This window comes from Xyrauchen texanus, chromosome 39, assembly GCF_025860055.1.
Source record: "Xyrauchen texanus isolate HMW12.3.18 chromosome 39, RBS_HiC_50CHRs, whole genome shotgun sequence".
In the NCBI taxonomy this organism is placed as follows: Eukaryota; Metazoa; Chordata; class Actinopteri; order Cypriniformes; family Catostomidae; genus Xyrauchen; species Xyrauchen texanus.
The window spans coordinates 22030176-22043470 of record NC_068314.1 but is presented as its reverse complement, the minus strand read 5'-3'; positions in this window follow the sequence as shown (position 1 = coordinate 22043470).

Sequence of the window (13295 nt, the reverse complement as noted above, 5' to 3'; positions counted from 1 at the left end):
TGAATCGTTTTTCCAATGAGTCATTTTCCTTTTCGTTGTGATGTCAAGACGAAAAATTATCAAATTGTCCACGCCCACTCATTGCATCGCAGACACCAGGGAAAACTTGAAAACATCATGTCGACAACAAGACGTGCGTATCAAAAGCGACCTTTTTTTCACTGCCCAGGGACGAGCATGTGAAGAATCAGTGGCTAGAGTTTATATTTACAACTATACCACACAAGTATAGCCCGAACCTTGTGCTGTGTTCGCGTCATTTTAATGACGATTGCTTTACGAACATGAATGCTTTCAAGTGTGGATTCGCGAGCCGGTTGATACTGAAGGAAGATTCAGTACCAAGTTTATTTGGATCAGCTTCCTCCTCCGAATCACAACCTGTAAGTATTATTAATAATTGTAGCTTTTATGTGTTTTTTAGCATGCTTAATAAGTATTTGTGTGTGTTGTGTAAGTTACGCTCAGCGCAGCTTCTAGGTCTCCAATGTCAATTTTTTTGAAATATGTGAAATGTTTGTCAATGTTATTGGAGTTGTCATAAAGAATAGAGCAATAACTTGTAGTAATGCAGTGCTTTACCAATATGTTTATGCGTTGGGCTAACGCAAACAATAACTGATTGGGTGTTTACCATTGAACTTTGGGCTATGATCACTAACATAAATCAACTCAAATTCCTTCTGATTTTGATTTTTTTACTACAAAGCGGTGATGGGCGTTCCGTTTCCGACAATCTCTGCACAGAGTATACCAATCACAACTGACTGGGTAATCTGACCAATCACCGCAGATTAGCGTCACGCAAAGGAGGGGTTTGGAAAAATGAGTCGTTGGACGAATCATTTGGGAGTCGGTGAGCAAATCAGGTAAACATAAATGCATATTATTGTTATGATCCCTTGTTGTCTGTCCCGTGTTTTCTGTTTCTACCGTCTCTGTTCACAGTCCATGTCACGTTTTCCTTGTTGTCCGCCCCGTGTTTCACTGTCTTCGTGTTAGAACTACATTTCCCATGATCCCCAGCACTCATCACTGCCAGCCGTGTGTCATTGTGCTCACCTGATTGTAGTGTGTCATCATCTTGTATCCAGTGTATATATACCCTGTTTGTTCTCCATTCCCTTGTCTATCGTTGATGTTTGTGGACGCCTGTCTCCGTGCTCCTCCTCATGTTCATCCTGCTGGTTCTGCCTTTGATGTTTCCTGTGTTTGCGTTTTGTTTCCCCATCGCGGGTATTTCCTTTGTTTGTGTTTTTTCCGTTTAGTTTTTACTGTTGTTAATAAAATCACTGCATTTGGATCCAACCCCTTGTCTGCCTCCTCCTGCATCGTTACAGAACGATAGACCACCTATGGATCTAGCAGCGGTTTTCCTTGAACTGGCTGAGGCAAATCTTCCCCTCCGCGAGTACTCACGGCTCTTCTCCACGGTCGCCATCCACACCGGGTTTGACGACGACGCCCTGAGGACCATTTACTGGGTCGGGTTACCATCATCCTGGCGGAGAGAGGCGCCGAAACCCGGAGACCACCCGTGGAGGAAGTACGTGAGTCTCGTTCTGAGGAAACTCGCGCCCGAGGAACCACCCCTCATGATTCCGGCTGTCGAACCTGAGCCCCTACCTACCCGGATCAACGTGCCAGCGCTGCCAACTTCGTCCGGCCGAAGGAGGAAGAGAAGGAAGGCTTCCGCCTCCCAACCCACACTTGCCACGGTCAGCGAGCCAGAGCCCACGCCTGCCACGGTCAGCGAGCCAGGGCCCACGCCTGCCACGGTCACCGAGCCAGAGCCCACGCCTGCCACGGTCAGCGAGCCAGAGCCCACACCTGCCACGGTCAGCGAGCCAGCGCCTGTAGCCTCTACCGTCCCAGAGCCAGCGCCTGTAGCCTCTACCGTCCCAGAGCCAGCGCCTGTAGCCTCGACCGTCCCAGAGCCAGCGCCTGTAGCCTCGACCGTCCCAGAGCCAGCGCCTCTAGCCTCGACCGTCCCAGAGCCAGCGCCTGTAGCCTCTACCGTCCCAGAGCCAGCATCTGTGGCCCAACACCTCCCAAGCTTTCCAGAGCTCCGCCTCCCGAGCTTTCCAGAGCTCCGCCTTCCGAGCCTCCCGAGCTTTCCAGAGCTCCGCCTCCCGAGCTTTCCAGAGCTCCGCTTTCCAAGCCTACCGAGCTTACAAGAGCTCCGCCTCCCGAGCTTCCGAGAGCTCCGCCTCCCGAGCTTCCTAGAGCTCCGCCTCCCGAGCTTCCTAGAGCTCCGCCTTCCAAGCCTACCGAGCTTCCTAGAGCTCCGCCTTCCAAGCCTACCGAGCTAACCAGAGCTCCGCCTTCCGAGCTTGCCAGAGCTCCGCTTCTCGAGCTTCCTAGAGCTGCGCCTTCCGAGCCTACCGAGCTTTCCAGAGCTCCGCCTTCTGAGCTTCCCGAGCCTTCCAGGGCTCCGCCTTCCAAGCCTACCGAGCTTCCTAGAGCTCCGCTTTCCAAGCCTACCGAGCTTACCAGAGCTCCGCCTCCCGAGCTTCCTAGAGCTCCGCCTCCCAAGCTTCCTAGAGCTCCGCCTTCCAAGCCTACCGAGCTTCCTAGAGCTCCGCCTTCCAAGCCTACCGAGCTAACCAGAGCTCCGCCTTCCGAGCTTGCCAGAGCTCCGCCTCCCGAGCTTCCTAGAGCTCCGCCTTCCGAGCCTACCGAGCTTTCCAGAGCTCTGCCTTCCAAGCTTCCCGAGCCTTCCAGGGCTCCGCCCCCAAGCCTCTCGAGCCTTTCAGAGCTCTGCCCCTCAAGCCTTTCGAGCCTCCCAGGGCTTCGCCTCTCGAGTCTCTCGAGCCTCTCAGGGCTCCGCCTCTCAAGCTTCTCGAGCCACCCAGGGCTCCGCCTCTCAAGCCTCTCGAGCCCTCCAGAGCTCCGCCCCTCAAGTCTCTCGAGCCTTCCAAGGCTCCGCCTCTCAAGTCTCCTGAGCCTCCCAGGGCACCGCCCCAAGCCTTTCGAGCCTACTAGGGCTCCGCCCCCCGAGCTTCCTACGGCTCCGCCTCTCGAGCCTCCTATGGCTCTGCTCCCAGAGACTCCAGAGCCTCCTACGGCTCTGCTCCCAGAGACTCCAGAGCCTCCTACGGCTCCACCTCCAGAGCCTCCTACGGCTCTGCTCCCAGAGACTCCAGAGCCTTCTACGGCTCCGCCCCTCGTGCCTTCTATGGCTCCGCCTCTCGAGCCTCCTACGGCTCCGCCCCCAGAGCCTCCTACGGCTCCGTCTCCTGAGCCTTCCTTGGCCCTGCCTCTAGAGCTGCGCTACGGCGCCACCGCCCTCAGCTCCATCTCAGGAGTCTCCCTCAGCTCTGCCTCCTGAGCTCTCAGAGCCTCCCTCGGCTCTGCCTCCTGAGCCTTCCTCGGCTCCACCTCCTGAACCTTCCTCGGCTCCGCCTCCTGGGCCTGCCTCGGCCCGGCCTCCGGGGCCTCCCTCGGCTCTTCACCCCGAGCCTCCCAGAGCTTCGCCTCTGGAGCCTCCTGCGGTGCCACCGCCCTCGGCTCCACCTCCTGAGCCATCCTCGGCTCCGTCTCCTGGGCCTTCCTCAGCTCCGTCTCCTGAGCCTCCTACGGCTTCGCCTCCTGAGCCTCCAGAGCCTCCCTCAGCTCTGCCCCCTGCTCCTCCAGAGCTTTCCATGGGTCCGCCTCTCTTGGCTCCGCCTCCTGGGCCTCCAGAACCTCCCACAGCTTCATCTCCAGAGCCCCTCTCAGCTCTGCCTCCGGGACCTGGCCCTGTCCTGAGGCTGCCTACCAGGCCTTCTGGGCCTGTCCCTGTCCGATGGCCACCTCCCAGGTCCCCTGAACTGGCCTTTGCCTTGTGGCCAGCTCCCGGGCCACCCAAACCTGTCCCCTTAGTGTGGCCTTCTCCCCGGACCCCTGACCTAGTCCCTGTCCTGTGGCCTCCTCCCAGGCCTCCTGACCCAGTCCCTGTCCTGTGGCCTCCTCCCAGGCCTCCTGACCCTGTTCCCGTCCTGTGGCCTCCTCCCAGGCCTCCTGACCCTGTTCTCGTCCTGTGGCCTCCCCCCAGACCTCCTGACCCAGTCCCAGTCCTGTGGCCTCTTCCCAGGCCCCCTGACCCAGTCCCTGTCCGGTGGCCTCCTCCCAGGCCCCACAAACCTGTCCTTGCCCGGTGGCCAGCTCCCAGACCACCTGAACCTGTCCTTGCCCTTGGTGCCCCTCAGGACTTCCTGCCTGCCCTCTGTGCCCCCCTGGACCTCCTGCCTACCCTCTGTGCCCCCTTGGACTTCCTACCTGCCCTTTGTACCCCATTGGACTTCCTGCCTGCCCTCTTTGCCCCCTTGGACTTCCTGCCTGCCCCTCGTTGCCTCCCCGGACTGTCTATCTGCCCCACGTTGCCCCCCTGGGATTGCCTGTCTTGCCTCCCTTTGGTCTGTCTAATTGTCCCTTGTATCTCCTTGGTCTGTCTCTGTGTCCCTTGTGCCCCCTTCATCTGTCTGTTTTCCCCCCGGGTCTACCCCCTCACTCCTTGGTCATTTTTTCTTGTTGTTGTTCTTGTGGGTCTTTTCCCCTCTAGGACCGTCTGGAATCCGGTCCTTTTGAGGGGGGCCTATGTTATGATCCCTTGTTGTCTGTCCCGTGTTTTCTGTTTCTCCCGTCTCTGTTCACAGTCCATGTCACGTTTTCCTTGTTGCCCGCCCCGTGTTTCACTGTCTTCGTGTTAGAACTACATTTCCCATGATCCCCAGCACTCATCACTGCCAGCCGTGTGTCATTGTGCTCACCTGATTGTAGTTTGTCATCATCTTGTATCCAGTGTATATATACCCTGTTTGTTCTCCATTCCCTTGTCTATCGTTGATGTTTGTGGACGCCTGTCTCCGTGCTCCTCCTCATGTTCATCCCGCTGGTTCTGCCTTTGATGTTTCCCGTGTTTGCGTTTTGTTTCCCCATCGCGGGTATTTCCTTTGTTTGTGTTTTTTCCGTTTAGTTTTTACTGTTGTTAATAAAATCACTGCATTTGGATCCAACCCCTTGTCTGCCTCCTCCTGCATCGTTACAATTATAAGACAACAAAAGTATTTTTTGTCACTGCATGCATGTAAAACTGTTGTTGGGGACTCCCAAAACAATATTAGGAACATTTTAAATGCCATAATAGGTGCCCTTTAATAGAATGATATACTGGGTTAGGTTTAGACTCTCATTACTAGTCATAATAAATCCAAATCTGTAGTTATGAACAATGTATTTATTTTCTTTTTCTTTTCTTTTTTTCTCATAACTATAGAGAATACCCAAATTGTATCCAGAATATGCTGTTAGTATGTTTTATAAATTTGGCTACTAATCATGCGTCCTCATCATTAGCATACTGCTGTAAAGGGATGAAGAAATGCTGCCCAGCAGACCAAGTTGCATTGCTGGACGAAAAGGGACTGTAAAACAAGAATAATAGTACTCTAATATAGCTAATAACACTTCAACTATATTATAACTAATTACTTAATTGCAATTTTGTCCCACAACTCTCAATATATCAATTTAGCAAAAACACAACTTTACTCTGTCACTTGATGTTAACTAAATCCTCCCATTATAATACAAAATGTTGTTCAGACTGGAGGGCGTCCTTTGCATCACATTGCATTGCATCTTCAGTTTACGGACACTGACATTTTATTTTAGAGACAGCTGCACTGTTGTGAATGCCCTTGTTTTTGAATGTGAAACTTTCACTCTGAACATCATCAAGTTGATGCAACAGCATATGCTTTTACTTTTCATGTATTTTATTTGTATTATTTTATTTTTTTTGTCACTTTTACACTTTTAGAAAGTAGAGTTGGGGTACTCAAGTTTACACTCTGACTCGAGTACGAGTCACAAGTCCAATTTTAATGGACTTGGACTTGTCACGGACACGGATGCATTTTTACTCAGACTTGACTCGGACTCGAGCCTTTGGGACTGGGTCCAGCCGAGTCCATGACATTTGTGATGCAATGAAAAAAATACAAATAACAAAACAGAAATTAACGAACACATCTCTGTCTGCATGCAGCTGTATTAGCCTCTGAAATCGTAGACATAACCAGAGTTGTTTCACTGAGTTTAAGCAAACACATGCACACACACATTTACACACGTGCACAGGCACACTCATCATTCAAATCAATATGCTTGAATGTTACTACTGAGACTAATGTATAACATTGACTACCGAGGTGGCTTGCATGACGAAAACAAATAGAAACTAAACAAGGCAGTTTTACATGACACGGGACCTGACAACTGGTAAAATTGCGTGTGGCATTTGTGCAGCCAAGACGGTGCTCGCATTATGTATTCAGCTTGAACTGGCCCATAGCTTGATGAATTAACTCTGTCTTTTTAAATATTCTGGGAAAAAAGTGATATTGCTAAAGCAGACAGCAACTCTAAACAGATAAACAGCACCTATTTATTACTGATTTACTATTTTCAAAGCATTGATGAGCTGCTTAAAATACTTTCTTTTACAGCATTTGTCCACCATTCACAACATTCAACCATGCACAATAAAATATTAGAATGTTTTGGGCAGTGACATTTTTGGTTTATAATTTAAATATGGTAAATGGTCTGCACTTATGTAGCACCTTTTTAACCTTAATGGTATTCAAAGCGCTTTACACTGTGACTCATTCACACACACACACACACACACACACACACACACACACACACACACACACACACACACACACACACACACACACACACATGTTGTGTTTCCATGTTTTATGGGGACTTTCCATAGACATAATGGTTTTTATACTGTACAAACTTTATATTCTATCCCCTAAACCTAACCCAACCCCTAAACCTAACCCTCACAGAAAACTTTCTGCATTTTTACCTTTTCAAAAAACATAATTTAGTATGATTTATAAGCTGTTTTCCTCATGGGGACCGACAAAATGTCCCCACAAGGTCAAAAATTTCGGGTTTTACTATCCTTATGGGGACATTTGGTCCCCACAAAGTGATAAATACACGCTCACACACACACACACACACACACACACACACACACTCGTGCTTGCCTGCCATTGGGAGCAACATGGGGTTCAGTGTCTTGCCCAAGTACAATTTGGCATGTGGAGTCGTGTGGGCCAGGATTCAAACCACCAATCCCAACTGAGCCACAGCCGCCCTAATTAAATAAATATTATTCAATGACAGAGTTTGTGTATGAAGTTAAACTTCATGTTACAAGATGAATTAAGTTGATTATGACATTTTTATTTAAATAAAATTATAAAAATTTTATTGTAAACCACCGGGTAACTTACGCACGTCTTTTTTAGCCTATATCTCTGACATTTTTAAAGGACAATTCTGTTAAATGTATTACTCAGAATTAATAGTCTCCAGATTTTTGAGTTTAAGAAGAGCTCAATTACATTTTCTTTGGTTGGTATTTAAACCAACATGGCTGCCACTCAAGCAAATATCAATCATAATAGTTTTTCTATCTTCTGCGGCAGCTGCTGTAAGACACACATGGACGCATCAGGGATTTAAGTATACGAGCAGCACGCAGATCTGCCCTGCATTGTGCTGTTTCCTGCAAATTAACTAGAAAATCATGTCTGTGATGACATGGCCCTAATACAGTAGTTTCAGTGGGCTTTTCCAGTGTTTTGGATGTAGCATTTGCAGTGAAATCGTGAGATGTAACTTCTCAGCGAGTGCTTGTATGTATTGTACTGTATTTTCCCAAATTAGTCGACAGATAGAGAAAAAAGGTTCAGAAAGAAATCTCACTATAGACTATTATTTCTTTAGATAGGGATCATTTTAAATTAAATTAAATTGACAAATTGAAAATGAAGTAGAAATAAAAACTAAATTAAAATTTGAAACAATAACTCTAATAATGACTAACGCAGCATTCTCTTTGTTTAGTCTATGTTTAAGTGGAGGGAAAAAGCAACAAATAATTGAAAATGTCAACAGAACACAGTAAGAAGTTTTGTCTTCATACACTTAAAGCATATACTTTCATTCAGAAACCACTTTGAAGTCTGTTCAGCAGAAAACTAATCATAAAATATAGAGCCGTTTTTGTTACATTTATATTGACAAATTGTATTTCTTAGTTGTGAAGTTTAAAATAAGCTGTCCACTGTTATGTCTCAGTCTTGAGTCCGATTCAGCCCCTTTTGGACTCGGACTCAACTCGGATTGTTTAAAGACTCAGACTTAAGTGGATTTGTGTTGGACATGTTCTTATATTAGATCAGAGGTGAATGTAGTCACAGAATAGACCAGTCAGAAGAGGGAGAGGATTAATTGTTGATCAGGTAAAGATGCCATTCATGAAATTTAAAACAGAGGCAAACAAAAACTACTGAAAAGACCAGTGATCAAGTCAAGTTCTTTTTATTTGTATAGTGCCTTTCATGATACACATTTCAAAAGCAATTTTACAAAAAGTTATACCTAATGTCTTAGAATGTATTTAAAACCCCTGTAACGTTCGGACACGGCAGGACAGGCTGAAGACCTGAACGGACGAAGAAGTGAGAACCCAAGTGCAGTTTTATTTTAGAAAGTGCAATAAATCCAAAAATGTGAACCAAAACAAACATAAATGTCTTGACAACATTACATCAACAATATTCGAAAAATTACTAGAGAACATGAGGGCTATAAATACACAGGTAAACAAGACAACCAATGAAAATACAAAACTGATGACAAGACAATGAAACATGAACCAATAACAAGACTAACCTAATATCAAGACAACCACCATTTGAACCAATGACATAACAGAACTGATAACAAGATAACAAGACTCATGTACACAAACCAATGAATACAAAACACATGGAACAAGAGAGGATCACATGAGGGAACAGATCAAATGGCAATGAAACAGGAACAAGAAATAAACAATGAAACTTCAAAATAAGACATGAAAACATAAACAAAACACGTAAACGTGAAAGCCCCCATGTACTTATGCCAAAACAATTTATTAATAATTTAATACAAAATTCAGTGGAGATATTATAGTTGTCCATTGTTTCGGGGTTTCTGTCTTATGTGGATATAGGACATGGTGGGAACAGCAACCAGACAGTTATTTCAGATTTTCTGAAAGGGAAGAGTTTTTGATATGATACACAGTTTACAAATATTTAAGAGTATACTTTGAATTTGAATTTATCTGGACATTATTATGCACTGTATAATCAGTGGTGGAAAGAGTACTGATTTTTTTTACTTAAGTAAAAGTACTGCTACTGAAGATATAATTAATTTGAGTAAAAGTAGAGGTACTAAGAAATATTACTCAAGTAAGAGTAAATAAGTACTTTGCCAAAAGACTATTCAAGTATAATTACATAAAAAGTTACTTTATGAAAATTACATTGTATATAATATATATGCTTCCATTTTTAGAACACAAAGACATTTTTGTTTCTTGAAAAAAACTTATGTTAAATTAAATGGATCAAATATACTGTCAAAAACATGAATTGCCAATTATTATTACAGTTTAAAAAAAATGTTTAAGTGATATTTATAAAATTATTATTTACCCATGATGGCAAACATATACTGTGTAAAGCAGTTCAATGGAAAGGAGGAAGTGAGAACCGGCTTGACAATATAAATAATAGTTTAATTATAAACTTAAAAGACAACAAACACATATATGACGGACATGTCCGTAAACTAACTCTCTCTCCCGCACAATCCTACGCAGTCGGCCTTTATCCCTCTCGGAGGCTTGATTAGCCTGAAAACGCCCTCCGCCCTGCCACATACTGTGTCACCTATTCCTTACAAAATCATTCTAAAGTGCTAATTTGGTACTCAAGAAAATTTTCTTATTATTAGAACAATTGAAAATGGTTGTGTTGCCATGCAGAAATCACAATACAGTGGGGTTTTTCCCCATTTGCTGAGGTATTGAGTTCTTACAAGTTGCATTACACTTGCAAGTAAAATGTTTGTTTTAAAAATAGCCAAATAGAAACACATTTCTCTTGAAATTCTATTTTCTCCTAAAGTCTTTTGTTTTAGAGAGATGAAGTCTATTCCATGCATTACTATTTTGAAAAAAAGAATCTCTAACCAGGATAAAGAGGGAAGTGGATGGCCAGATGCACAACAAAAAGTTAATCACAGTCTCTAGTTTGAGAAACCGACTCCTCACAGGTCCTAAACTGGCAGCTTCTAAATGCCAAAGACCTGCATTGCTGCAAGAGGATTCTTAGACAAACAGAAATGTTAAGAATACAACATTTATTTAAATAGAAATAGCATTTGTAACATTCTAAATGTCTCTAAATCGTCTCTAAACTACATAATGTGTATTGTGACTGAAACACATTCCTATTTCAGGTTTATTCTAATTCACGTATGTCCAAGTATTTTGGCTATTAAATTAACAAACTGTACAAAACTAATATAATGCAATACCACACAGGAGGAAATGTATCCTCTATGATAATGCAGCAATTATCCAGATATGGAAAGAGATTATTAAGGAAACTGTTATCAACTCCTACATGCCAACTGAATAAAATAAGGCAAAAATAAACATTTCACACAGTATTTAGTGAGAGATATGATTGATTCAAACACCAAAATTGGCTGTTCTGTATATGTTTTATTGTATTACATTTTTAATAATAAAGTAACATTATGGTTATTTCACATATTGAGATATTATTAAGTCAATTGTAGCAGTTGTTTACATTATGTTTTGTGATTTCTCATACCTCCTTTATATAGCATAAATCCCTTGCGCACATTTGGCCTCTGGGTGAGGATTTTCAGACAGATAAACAGTAGCACAGTGCAGGAAATTACAGTACAGCACCACCCAGTAGGACAGTTTATTTTGAACAAGAGGGGCGATCGGTTACGGAATTTTACGCAGGAGTACAATACTGATCTAATGCAGATTGATAGCATAGGAGAGCAATGGCACGAGAAACCGGACAGTGGGAAATAAAATCATGTTCAGTGAAAAGTCAAAAGATGATCGCGATGTATGTAATTGTAACAATTGATTATTTATAAAACACAGGAACTAGTTTTTTGCCCCCATATTTTAAATTTCAAGGATATTTTTGTCAATTTTGGTGGCATTTTTGCTCCGAGTCCCTGTTAATTTCAACACGACTGTCATTGTATCTTTCTAAGGTAGCCTATATAAAAAGTTTGTTTTAGACATACAGTATAGTTGCAAATAAACAAGATATCTCCACATATATGTCAAACTACATTGTGTTAATGTTTGACACAGCTTAAATATTGCCTACCTTAAAAACTAATGAAGTTAGTTATTTAACAAAGTTATTTAAAAAAAAAAAAAAATCACAGGGAAGCATGCACCGGTATATATATATATATATATATATATATATATATATATATATATATATATATATATATATATATATATATATATATAGTATTTTTTATTTATTTGAAAGACAGGCGTAATACATATGTTGACCACGAGATGGGGGCAAAATGGCTAAAAATCAGGGGCGTTCTACTGTAATCCTGTTGCATGTTTATGGTATATTTATAATTGTATTTATTGAAACAAAAACAAATTCGAATCATTTTTAAATAATAAAATCAAGTGTGATATATTTAATTAAATTTGAGTCATTTATGAATTAATTTCAGGCTATGTTTTCTAGATGTGTGCAAAACATAAAAAAAAGGGGACACAATGAGAAAATACAACAGCTCTATAGGAACTTGTGAGATTGTTTTTTGTTTGTTTTTTATTTAGTTTTAAAACATTCAAAATTTATTTTAAATAACTACTAACATATTTAAAGCAAAAATCCAGGTTCCAAAATCAGCATATTATTGCATTTGTGATGTACTCTGTAAAAAGTAGTTACAATTTTTAGGAGCCATTTATACTTTATACTGTTTAAATTAATTTGGTTGGTATTGCCTAATATTCAGGTTGATTCAGACTTGAATGAAACCAGTTATTTTAGATGTTACCACATGAAGTTTTTTTTGTTAGTGTAGTTTTACAATGGTAACTAATTACAAGTGAAACACACATTTTTGATTTTGAGCAAAATTCATCCTCATAAAAAATAAAGGTATCACCCTTTCCAGGCAGCTATATGAAACTTACACAATTCAAGAGAGCCCTCAATGTACCTTTGCTGCTTAGCTGCACAGTTACTATTAATAACTGACGAGGAAGCAGTTATATGACTTTAGTAGTAGCTGCACAGTGTGGTGAAATTGAAGCGTTCCCATTCATCTCACCCACAAATACACTTCTAAAAAGTGAAACCGAAATGCCCTTATCATTTGTCGGAAACCTACATAGATAAGTGAGAACTGACACTTTCATTCAGATTCACAGGACCAACTCATCCATGAGAAATAAAGACACACTGAGAGAACACATAGATACCAAACATTGTAGACAAAAATCAGTGACATATTGATAACTAATTTATCAGTGGCAGTTATTATGAGGCATCTTACAGGTTTTATTGAGGTGATGAGTGAGTTATAAAGGGGATTTGTTTTAGTATGTGCCAGCCTAATATCATGATCTCCTGATCCCTGAATATTATCTGACCATCCCTGAATATGATCTGCAACAGTTTTGCAAAACAAAATGACGTGCCTGATTACACGTTTGACTTAAGTTTCTCAGTGAAATGTCCAGCGGGGGTGCCAAAAGCAAGTGAAATGGTGTCATAATTCATAATCAGACAAGGTTTTTATGGAGGTTTTAATGAGTAAAACACACCACACCACCCTAACCTAAAACTTTAACCAAAAGCTAACTAATAGTGATCTAAAAGCAAATGAGAGTTAGACACAAAACAGACATCCACCACATCATTTTGTGTTCCTTCTATGACACTCTTGTCTCACGTGTCAGCTTGCGGGTTTGGATGGTTCTCGAACTGCAAACTTCTGAGTTTAAAGTCAAACACTCTATTTTGTGAGCTACCGCACAAGCTTATAGTGCACAAAAATAAGTGTTTATAAAGCCATCTTAAGCCATTGTAGTCGTCATTTGCTTAAAAGTGAACATAACGTGCAGTTGTTGTAGCACCTTTACTGTAAATTTCACCAAGAAACTGCAACAAAACATTGAACGCAGCTCTTAAAAGTCAGTATGCCAAAATTTTGTTATATTAATGTTCTTTCTATGAGACAAGGTTGAGACGTGCTCAGTATTTATTGGATACCAGTGCAGTTTTGTTTCTTTTAAGCAGTATTTACACACTTCTTCCAGACTTTGTATATCTTTCACG